We start from the raw sequence: 13,126 nt of genomic DNA on the forward strand, positions 1-13,126 counted from the left end.
CAAAAATTAATTTGCGTTTTCAATGTTATAACAATAAAATTACTAGAGGAATACTTTACAGAACTTGATAAAATAATTACAAATTTCATTTGGAAAAATAAAAGATCTAGAATATCAAGGGGAGAAATGAAAAAAAGGGAGGAGTTGCACTTTCAGATCTCAAACTATATTGTAAAGCAGCAGTCATCAAAACCATTTGGTATTGGTTAGAGAATCAAGAGCTAAATCAATGGAACAGAATAGACAGAGGAGATTCAGAAATAATAGAATTCAGCTCGGTTTTTGACAAGGTGGAAAACAAAATAATGACCTAGGGAAAAAAACCCTTATTTGATTAAAAAAAAAAACTTCTGGGAAAACTGGGAAGTCATGTAGCAGAAATTAGGCTTAAACTAGCATCTTACACCACACTCCACATAACATTCTAAATTGATAAGTGACTTTAATATTAAAGATCATACTATAAAAAATTAGAAGAGAAACAGAGCATATATGTCTCACATTTATGGGCAGAAGATATATTCTTTTCCAAATAAGAGATAGCAACAATTATAAAGGATAAAAAAGATAATATTGATTACATGAAATTAAAAAACTTCTTCATAGACAACATTAGTGTATCTAGGGTAAGGGAAGTGGTCAAATGGGGAAAAAGTCTTCATATAAAATTTCTCTGATAAGGGTTTGATGTCCAAGATATATTTTACACATACACACATATACATACATGTATTTATCATATGTGATGCATCTCTCTAGGATAGAGAGGTAGAAAGATGCATAGAATACTCTGGTGATATAAGAAACAGAAAATATCAATAAAAACTTATCAAAATAAATAAATAAAAAGTAGTGATTTGGAGTTGTTGTTTTTTTAATACGGCTAGAGATAACCTGGGGTTCTTCCCTTAAGAACCAGAACTATTTGTTCATATTTTCAGATAATTGATCAATTGAAGAATCGATCTTTTTCTTATATATATATATATGAGTTACTTATGTATCTTGGACACGAGAGCTTTATCAGAGAAGCTTATTGTAAATATTTTCCCCTGTTAATTATTTCTCTTTTAGTCTTAGCTTTTCAGATTTTTTTTTGTGTGTAAACTGTTTAAAAATTTTATAGAAGCACTATTATCTATGCTATCTCCTATGACCCTCTCTTACTTTCTAATCATGAACTTTTTCTCCTATCCATAACTCAGGTGGGTATTTTTTTCATGTTTCTCTAATTTATTTACGATTTGATCTTTTCTATTTAGGTCACATATCCATTTGGAGCTTATATCTTTGTATAAGATGTGAGGTGCTGATAGAAAATTCATTTCTTACATATTGATGTCCAATTTTCCCAACAGATTTTGTGGGATAGTGAACTCTTATCCCAATAGTTGAGATCTTTGTGTTTATTGAATGTTAAGGTACTAGATAACATTTGTTTCCATGTGTTGTATACCTAGTATGTTCCACTAATGAATCTGTTTCTTAAACAGCATTATGTTATTTTAAGAATAGCTGCTATGTAATAGAGGTTGATAACTAGAACTGTTCACATTTCTTTTCAATTTCTCTAGAGACTCTTGACAATTTTTTTCTGTATGAATTTCATTATTTTTTGTAGTTCTAAAAAGTAATTCTTTGGTATTTTAATTGTAATGATATTGAATATATAAACTAATTAAGGTTATATTGCCATTTCCATTATATTGGCTCATCTTATACACAAAAATTTAATCTTTTTCCAATTACTTGGGTCTGTCTTTATTACTTTGAACAGTTGTTAGTAATTGTATTTATATTATTCTTGTGTATATATTGGAAGGTAAATGCCCAAGTATTTTATACTTTGTGTGATAATTTTAAATGCATTTCTCTTTCTATTACATGTTGCTTGTCATTTATTGGAATTATGTAGAAATGATAATGATTTGGTTGTATATATTTCATATCCTGGAAATTTGTTAAAGTTATTAATTATTAAATTAATTTTAGGTGACTCCATTGGGTTCTTTAATTACACTATCATATCATATGCAAAAGTGATAAATTTATTCCTTCTTTATGATTATCCTCACAATTTCTTTTTCTTATCTCATAGTGACAATGGACATACTTGTTTCACCCTTCAATTTTTTGGAAAGAATTCTAGCTTGTTGGTATTCTTGGCATACTACTTATGAATATAAATGTGCTTTATATAGACAAACATAACCATAAATATACTATTTATCCTTTTAAAGAAATATCCATGATGTGTTTTTTTTTCAGAAATGTGTGTTGCATGGACAAAAGTCCATAGTTCTTTCTGCATCTATTGATATAGTAATTTTTTTTTCTTATCAATATGCTTAAGTCTATAGTTTTACCAATATTAAGTCAAACTTGTATTCATGGTATAAATCCAACCTGGTCATAGTGTTTAATGTTTGTAATATTTTGTTTCAGCCTCTTTGTTAACATTTCATTCAAACTATGTTTATCCAAATTTATTAGGGCTGTTAGTCTATTGTTTCCTTTTTTTGTTTTGATTCTCCTTGGTTTATGTATAAAGACCATATCTGTGTCATAGAAGGTATTTTGTAGGATACCTTCTTTTATTATTTTTGCAATTTATGTAATATTAGAATTAATTGTTTTTTACTGTTTGATGGAACTCACTTGTGAATCCATCTAGTCCTAGATTTTTTTTTCTTTGAAAGCTAATTTCCAATTAACTTTCAATTTCCTAGTGGTGTATGGAAGCTTTACAAAATTTGAACGTGTTTCAGGACCTCTAAAACTTAGAAAGGCAGAAAAGCAGAAACATTCTATACATCCCTTAATAATCACAATGCAATAAAATTATGTTAAGGATTACAAAGAAGGATTAAAAAGTCAACTGGAGACTAAATTAATCCTAATGAATCATTAGAGCAAAGAACAAATCCTAGAAACAATTAAAGATAATTATTAAATCATTAATGATAGTCATTAAAGATAATCATTAAAGATAATGACAGAAATGAGACAACAGTCCAAAATTTGGGGGTTGCAATCAAAATAATTCTCAGGAGTAAATTTTCTTATCTCTAAACATCATTATTTAATAACAACAGCAAAAGAAACATCCAAATTAATGAATTGAGATTGTAACTAAATACTAGAAAAATTATCCAACTAAAAATCCTCAATGAAATACCAAAATACAAATCTTGAAAACTATAGAAGAAATTAATGAAATTAAAAATGGAAGAAGCAAATGAATTGATAAGCAAAACTAGGAGCTAGTTTTTTTTTTAAATAAAGTAGTCAATTTGATTAAGAGGAAAAACAAACTTCAGTATCAAAAATTTAAAGAGAGAATTCATGGCAAATGAAAAAGAAATACAGGATATTATTCAAAACTGTTTCTCCTCTCAAATTGCCTTATAATTGTAATCTTTATAATGATACTGTATATTCTTATATATGATCTTGTCTTCCCCATTATCATGTAAGCTTCTTGTAAGAAAAAAACTTTCATTTATTGTATTTGTATCCTCAGAACCCAGCACAGTTTCTGACACATAATAGGCATTTAATAACTACTTATTAATTAATTTCATTACACTATTCTATTGCTTCTCTTACTACTTGCTTCTACTCAGTGTCCTTACTGAACCATCATTTTTATCATGTTCCCTAAGAGTGTACCCCATGCTCTGTCCTTTGTCATTTCTCTCTAGATTCATTTAGTAACTTGATTAGCTTATATTGTCTTAATTATCATCTTTATGCAAATCTTCCTCAGAAAATGTAATAACAGAAATAACCATGTTGAATGAAAAACATTAAACAAGGAATAAAACAGGGAGATACATGCTTGCCAAAGGTATTTGCTACTGTAGTGGGTAGAAGTCCAAGTGGAAGAGGGAACCCCTAAGGATAGTGAGGTCTTCCAGATTCTCAAGATTATGATTGAAATGTTGATTGCATCAGCCCCCAAGACATAACAGAGTCTCCCAGAAGAGATCTGTAATTAATTACAAAAGTTTGATTTATCCATCCTCATAGGAAATAACAAGTAGATGAAGAATGTATATTGCCCAGATTTCAACATGAATTTTGTTGAACACATATAGAGCTTTTCCAACCACATGGATAATTAGGACAGACAGCAAAGATGGACAGTAATCTGTTTTCAGTCTTGTAAAGGAGGAGTGAGTTGGATTACTTTTGAGAAATTGAAATGTTCTTTTACTAACTCCAAGTTCCTCATGAAAGCAAAGGTTGATCTTCATAATCTTAGCATTTTACTAGTGTTTTTATATGGCAGAAAGAAGTCAAACATTACTGCCTCTGAAGAACTAGACATAAGTATCACTTAAAGAGCAATGGAAAGGCACAAGGTGGGTGGGAGCGGGTTACAACATATAATCCATAAAATATTCTAAAGATGAACAAGAGTAAAAGGTGTCCTCAAATAATTATATAACAGGAAGATAAGATGCACTGGTCATGTGTCAAGAGCAAGAGATTCAGAGCACCCAACTGGTCCCTGTTTTTTTTTTTTTTTATTGGTTAGGCAATGGGGTTAAGTGACTTGCCCAGGGTCACACAGCTAGTAAGTGCTATGTATCTGAGGCCAGATTTGAACTCAGATCCTCCTGAATCCAGGGCCAGTGCTCTATCCACTGCGCCATGTAGCTGCCCCTACATTTTTACCTTTCTGATGTTGGGGAAAAGTAAGGAAGTCTTACAGAATGTTGAGTGGGCTCCTTATGGTGAATTATCATTGTGAGAATATGTGTAAGAATTAAACAGAAAAGGCAGACAAGAATGTGTTGCAATCTCATCATTGGAGAAAACTCCTGAATTGATGAGATCATAGATTCATTTGAATATTTGAGTAAGAAAATTATTCCTAGATCTTCATATCATCTCCAGTCTCTATGTTGAATTCAAGTACCACATTACAAACTGTCTATTAAAATTTTGAATTATTTATCTCACAGACTGTAATGTACCACTTCAATAGGATAGTATGAATAAATGTCACTTTAGTATAACTGATAATGTAGTGAGAAAAAGGTCTATTATCGTAATAAGATGTTCATTAACTTAGCTTAATTTAATCTATTTTGTTTTAAACCTCCATTTTGTGATCCAGGTCTTAGCACAGTGCCTGGCACATTATAAGCACTTAATAAATATTGATTGATTGATTGAGCTATCTTGAGTAAGTTGTTTTTCAACAATAAGATAAACACTACATGGTGTGTTGTTATAATGATGTATATTCTTAAAAACAACTGACAACTGATGTGTATAATAACTGATATGTATACCTTAAGATAAGACAGACCACCTAGGAGAAAAAATTACAAATACCTTCATCAGTAATTTTGAATTAAATTATCAGTCAAATTAGGTGATAAACATTTTAGCTAAAAGCATAAAAACCCACCTGAGATCCTAGACATCAACCTGTTCCTAGTTAGGTCGGGCTCTGATGTTCCTCACACTTGATACTCCAGTAAATCCATGTGGCTGGAGGGCAGTGCTGATTGGTTGATGGACATTTGGAAACTTTCCAGAAGACCATCCCTGACAGAGATATTCAGCCTTCAACTGGGCAGAGAAAGAACATTTAGTTCAGTAAAAATGAAGCCTTTAAGAACCTCTAAAATGCCATGGTGGTTTGTTTTTAGAATGTTTTAATTAATAAAGTTTATTGCACACATTGAATAGTATAAAACTAATCAGTGCTTCCATTGCACTAATTGGCGCATACATATATATACATATCTCTCTCTATATAGATATATAGATATATATATAAAACAGTAAATCAGATAGACATATACCATTTGTTACACAGGCATTTCAAATTCAACATGTCCAGAACCAAATTCATTATCTTTGCTCTTAAACCTTCCTGTCTTCCTAACTGTTGAAGGCACCATGTCTAATACATGATCAATTTTTGTAGAGGTACCATAATAGTTGAGAAATACGTATACTTTTTTCCTGTTCTCATTCAGTGATCACCAAAGAGTTATCATATCTAACTTTAATAAAATATTCGGATCTTTAACTTTTTATTGTTTATCTTTTGATTTGACTTTTCAGGGTCTAAGAGGGACAAAATGAGACTCCCAACAATTTATTTCTCTATGCAATGCAATTAACTCTTCATTTAGACATTTAGATGCTATTTCATTCAGTACGTTTAGATTAAGATTTGATATTAATTCATTGCCAATGGTGCCTTTATGCATCATGTAGTTTCCTTGTTTATCTCTTTTAATAGTCAATTTTAATTTTTGTCTTGTCTAAGATCATGGTTGCTACCTTTGTCTTTTTTTTTTTAGCTCACTTATAACATAGTAAATAAACTGTATATTTGTTCCAGCTCCTCATTTTAAGTCTATGTGAATCTTTCTGTTTTCATTATTTCTTTTAAATAGCATATTTTGCTTTCTAATCCATTCTTCTGTCATGATACAGCTCAGTTATATAATGAACACAACACAGAAAGCATGAATCGATTAAGGTACTTCTTCCAGGGAGAAGATTAAAAGTTTGACTGAAGGTAATCATAAAGGTCATCAGATACTCTTGAGGAATATAAAAGCATTGCTCTACTTACTGTTCTTTAGTTTCTCAGACTTGAGAGGTCTCCTGGTGCCAAGTGTTTAATTGTGCTAGATTTGATTTACACTTGAAACAATAAATTTCCTCACACCTCTTTCAACTACAACATCTCTTTTAACAAACAATAAAAAAGAAAGAGAAAAAAGTAATTGAGACAATGGAGGACTATCAAGGGTTTTCTTAGGCCATCTTGTACCTGCTTATGAGAACCAATTATTAAATTTTTAATGTGAGTATTTATACCTCAGAAATCATAAAACACTATAAATTATGTCTAAATTTATTGTTTCATTGATAATATAGGCTCAAGAAACTGATAGAAAATATTAGTAATTCAGATTAAACTTTAAAATGTGTCATGAATACTTTCCCTCCAGAGAACTGGTTGATAAACATTTATTGGTCAAGTCCTGACTAGACATTGTCTCACAATCTCTCAAAACTCTAAAATATGAACTATGTGCAAAAGATATGGCACTTTCAGCTGTCTGCATAGTCTAGCACCTAGAACCCTAATGAAACAACAAACCAGTGAAATAATAGCAGAGAAAATCTCTAATGTGTGACTTAATCGCTCAGCACCTTTTCATCCCTCCTCAAACCTCTCACAGCTCCCCTACTTTTACTCTCTCATCTGGGAACCTTACTTCCTACTTCACTGAAGAAAAAATGAAGCCATTCGCCAAGAGTCACTTCTATTCTCACCTCACATCACTCAGATCCTTCTGCAACTCTCTCTTACTTTACTTCTCTCTCACATGCAGAGATGGCTCTTCTCCTTACCAAGACAAACACCTCTGCATACACATGTGATCTCATTACCTCTTGTCTTCTTCAACAGATTGCCTTAGCTATCAACTCCTCTCACTTATCTGCAATCTCTTCCTAGCTACTGGCTTCTTGCCTATAAACGTGCCTATGTTTCCTCCCATCCTTGAAGAATACTCATGATCCACCCATCTCATTTGTCTCCATTTTGTATCTAAACTCCTTGAAAAGGTGATCTACAATCAATACTTCCAATTCCTTTCCTCTCTTCTTAGCTCTACTGGCTTCCAACTTCATCATTTAACTGAAACTGTTCTCTCCAAAGTTACCAACGATCTCTTAATTGCCAAAGCTAATGGTCTTTTCTTAATCCTCAATCCTCCATGACCTTTTTTTTTTAGGCAACTGAGGTTAAGTGACTTGCCCAGGATCACACAGCTAGTAAGTGTCAAGTGTTTGGTCTGAGGCCGGATTTGAACTCAGGTCCTCCTGACTTCAGGGTCAGTGCTCTATCCACTGCGCCATCTATCTGCCCCTGTCCTTGACTTTTTAATAGCTTTTCAGATAATAGATTACCCTCATCTCTTTGATAGTCTTCTTTCTAGTTTTTTTAAGATATTATTGGTTTTCCTCCTTCTGTCACCTCCAAGATCATATATAAAATCCTGTTTGGCATTCAAAGCCTGACCCTCCTCCTTCTAGTCTTCTTACATATTTTGACTCCCCATGCACTCTGTGATCCAGTGACACTGGCTTCCAAACTATTCCTTGAATAAGACACTTTGTCACCCAACTTCAAGCATTTTCATTGGCTGCGCCCCATGCCTAGAATAGTCTCCTTCCACATTTCTACTTCCTGGCTTCCTTGGGTTTCTTTGAGTCATAGTTAAAAGTCCTACCTTCTGCTAGAAGACTTTCCTAATCCTTCTTAATTTTAGTGCTTTACCTCTGTTGATTATTTCCAATTTATCCTATATATAGCTTATTTGTAGATAGTTGCTGTAGGTTATCTTCCCCATTACACTGTGAGCCCCTTGAGGTCAGGCGCTAGCTTCTGCCTTTCTTTGTGTCCCTAGTGCTTAGCACAGTGTTTGGCACATAGTAGGCTTTTAATAAATGTTTAACCAACTGACTGGATAAACTTAATTAATGTAGTGACTAGAAATCATGTAAGCAACCAGGAGAAAGGCCTGCAAATACAAAGGAAAGGAAATTCTAATAACACAAGACTATTCTGTATCTACCATGTTCCTTCCACAGGAGGGAATGGAATAGTGTATCTTCAATAGCAAAGGAGCTCAAGATGCAACTCAAGGGCTCACACCTTGATAACCTGAGCTTAACCATTAATGGGAAAGGATAAATGTTCAATAGAAAGGAAGCACTTGAAATACTCCTACCAAAAAAAACAACCACACAGATATGAATAGATTACTTGCTTTGTAAATACCCTAGATCAGCCTTCTTGAACTTTTCCCACTTGCTACCCCTTTTTGTTTTTCAGCAGTGTTAATTGACATTGCATGACTTGAGGGCATATTCAGTGCAAAACCTATGTGCTTTGTGTTCAGAACCAAGGCTGCAGTGAAGTTTCGTGATGCAACATGGGCAAGTATTACCAGAAACACTTCAGATCCATTACGTATTTGATTTTTAATTTTGGTAGTTGTGCTTCCAGAAACCTTTTACTGTTGCCAAATTTTTCATGACTCCATATAGAGTTGTGACCCACAGTTTAAGAAGCACTGCCCTTGATAACCTAAACAAGAATGATTTTTTTTAAACTACAATAACCACATAAGACATGAGCAATGAAATAAATTACTCCAGGGGAAAAAAACTAAAAAAGTAAAGACATGAATGGGGTTAAAGAAAAAATGACACCCACAACAAAATAGCAACAGAGAGACCATTAACAATTTCTCTCTAGAAGTACACAATGGTGAAATTAGAAGTCAAATATAAGTAGTGATGGTGGAGAAACAGGCTTAAAACATCATGAATTAAACATTACAGTACCCCTTCTACAAGTAAATCAAATCTATTTGTGGAATGAAATTGCAGAATGAGAAGATATATAAATGAGGAAGAAGAAAAAAGATAGAGAACTATGATGTATCTTAATCAATCAATGATTAACAATGAAGGGGAAATTACCCCATATAGTCTCTTAAGAAGAAAAGGGTTTACAAGTGAATGAGTGAGAAGGCAAAGGAAAGGACTGAAAGATGGGGGGGTTGTCTTGATTTAGTGGTGGAAGGAATTACCACTGAAGAAGGTTCCCGTGAGGGAAGAGGGATTGTCTATAATTGGAAATTGGGGGCTTTTGATGTGTATAATATGCAGGGATCTGTAATTTAGATCTCTCATCTTACCTCAGGAAAAGGAGAATCAGAACTCCTGGGGAAAACTGGCAAACAGAAAAATAGGAGGGCCTGGACCCAGGGATGATACTTCATGACAAATGTGGGGAAAATGATCACGAGGAAGACAAAAGGTAGTAAAGACCTACACCATCAGGGATATAGGAAAATACTTCTTGTTGTTGTTCAGTCATTTTCAGTCATGCCTGACTCTTCATGACCCCACTTGTTGTTGTTTTTTTTGTTGTTGTTGTTTTTTGACAAAGATACTAGAGTGGTTTGTCAATTCTTTCTCCAGCTTATTTTACATATGAAGAAACTGAGTCAAACAGGTGTGACTTACCCAGGGTCACATAGCTAGTAATTGTCTGAGGCCTGATTTGAACTCAGGTTTTCCTGACTCCAGGCCCAGCAATTTATCCATTGAGCCAATTAGTTGCCCAGAAAATTTCCATCACAGGGCAATATTTCTACATTCCCTATAAACTTCAGGAATTGGTATTTCTAAGAAAGAGACACAACCAAAAAAAACGGAGGCAGGGGCAATATTTATAAGTCAATAGCATAAAAATAGTACAGAACACAAAACTTGTCAGATAGCAGAGTAGCAGTAAGAAGTGTATGGTCAACTTCACGCTGCATCTATCCTTCACAAAGATCTAAAAAATGGACAAAACCAAATTCTCATTGGGAACTCAAAGGAAAAAAAAATCACACTGAGTCATCTTTCAAGCCTAGGTCAGCACAGGGAGACAGACAGAGGTCTAATGATACTGAGGATGGGGTCTGACCAGGAGTACATAGAGCATGAGATCAGAACAGAAAGCAAGAGGTAAGTAAAAGTAAGAAAGTAAGAGGTCCCAAGGGGTCCCTGAACTAGTGCAGGGCATGGGAAGCAGTGCCATTTGGAGCTTTGTGACTCATTATCCCAAACCAAATTATAGATTCAGGGCAAATTGAGGAAAGGACTTGAACCTAGGGGTGCAAGAGAGGAACAGTTGCTATCATGGGCCCTGGTTATGTACTGCACAAGAAACAAGCTAACAAGCAAATAGCTGTGTAGCTCTAATTCCAGGAGCAGAGAAGGAACTCTGGCTTTCAGTTCAAATTGAAGCCTGTAGTGGGAAGGAATCCCAGGCCAAAGCAAAGGCTGCAGTTGGTCACTTTTTTTTTGTCACTGAACCTACAGAACCTCCTAGCTGGCTAATATTGGCTGAATCAGCAATCTACTGAAACTTCCAACCAGGGAAAATCCAACAAATATTGACTTCCAACCCAAATCTAGGTCAGGATCTTGCAGTGCTCAGACCAGGAGAGAAGTGAATAGATGTCTCTCTGGAGCACATCACTCTGGGAGCACTTAAAGACGCAGATCCCTAGTCATAACTGTCCCTGAGATCCTGGAATGATACAATACTTAATACTTTCAATAAAGCAGGAGCACAAAAACTCAGCCCAGACATTCCTTTAGAAGGGCATAGATCCCAGAACCAACCTAAAGTCCAAAATCAAGAAGTATATTGGAAGAATAAGGGGGGGGGGTAATAATCCCACAATAAAAAAGTCATAGTAACTGGGAAACTCCAGATAAACCCAGATGAAGAAAATGTATGTATGTATGTAGATATATATGTTCAAAGAATGTATGTACAAGAAAAGCCTCAAAGCAAAATGAAACTTGGATGCAAGTTCAACCAGAATTCCTGGAAGACAGAAAATAAGAATTTTTAAAGAGCTAAGAAATTATTTTATAAAACAAAGAAGAATGGTAAAAGAAAAGAATGAGAAAGAAATGAGAGCTATGAAAGGAAGATATAAAATGAGAATTAACAGCTGAGAATAAGAAGTACAAAATCTTACTCAGGAAAAAAAGTCACAGAAAAATTTTTGTTATTGTTTTTGAGTTGTTGCAGTCATGTCTGACTCTTCATGACCCCATTTGGGGTTTTCTTGGCAAAGATATGAGTGGTTTGCCATTTCCTTCTCCAGCTCATTTTACAGCTGAGGAACTGAGGCAAACTGGGTTAAGTGACTTGCCCAGGGTCACACAACTAGTAAGTCTCTGAGGCCAGATTTCGACTCAGGAAGACGAATCTTCCTGACTTTAGGCTTTGCACCCCATCCACTGCATCATCTAACTGCCCTGAAAATTAGAATTGACCAAATAGAAGGTAATAACTCCATAAGACATCATGAAATATTAAGACAAATTCAAAAGTCTGCAAAATAGAAGAAAATGTAAGGTATTTCACAGCAAAATCAATTGACTTAGAAAACAGATAAATGAAAAATAATTTAAGGCTCATCGGACTTGGGGCAGGTTGGTGGCACAGTGGAAAGAGTGCCGGTCCTGAAGTCAGGAGGTCCTGAGTTCAAATCCAGCCTCAGATGTTTGACATATACTAGCTGTGTAACCCTGGGCAAGTCACTTAACTCCAATTGTCCAGCCAAAAAAATCATTGGGCTCCCTAAAATCACAAACATAAAAGAGCCTGGACATAATATTTTAAGAAATCTTTTTTTTAAACTTCCCAAATCTCTTAGAACCAGAAGGCAAAGTAGAAATTGACAAAAGCCACCAGTCATCTCCTGAAAGAAATTCCCAAATGAAAACTCCCAGCAATATTAGAAGCAAAATACAAAGCTCTGGAAAAAGTACCGCAAGCAGCCAGAGAGAAAGAATTCAGGTGGCAAGAAGTCACTGTCAGGTACACATGAGATTTAGCAACCACTGCTATAAAGAAGTGGAGAGCTTGAAATAAATATAGTCCAGAAGGCAAAAGATCTAGGCTTACAACCATCACTAACTAACTCAGCACAACAGAATATAATCCTTAGGGTAAAAATGGATCTTAAATAAAATAGAGGATTTCCAAGCATTCCTGATGAAAAGATCAGAACTGAATAGAAAATCTGACATACAAACTCAGGAGTCAAGAAAAGCATAAAACATAAACATGAGTAAGCAACCAAAAGAGATTGAAAAAGGATAAACTATTTAGATTTTTGTATAAAGTGGTACATGTATTCCCAGAGAACTCTATCATAATCAGGGATCATAACGGGAATCTAATTAGATAGAGAGTCTGGGAGTGGTTCTGATATGATGTGATGATCTTAAAAGAAAAATGGAAAGGGAGGGGAAGAAGAATGTACTGAGGGTGGAGAGTGGAAGCATAGGGGAAAATTATCTCATATAGTATATCAGCAGAAAGAGGACGTAGTGGGGGGAAAAGGAAGGATTTGGGCAACACTTTAACATCATTCATATGAACTGTTCAAAAGAGCAACACTCTCTCTCACTCACACACACACACACACACACACACGGAGTTATTAACAGAAATGCATTTCACTCAATGGGGAAAAAGGAGGAAAAG

Source organism: Vombatus ursinus, unplaced genomic scaffold (assembly GCF_900497805.2).
Source record: "Vombatus ursinus unplaced genomic scaffold, bare-nosed wombat genome assembly UNPS02014809.1, whole genome shotgun sequence".
Classification (NCBI taxonomy): domain Eukaryota; kingdom Metazoa; phylum Chordata; class Mammalia; order Diprotodontia; family Vombatidae; genus Vombatus; species Vombatus ursinus.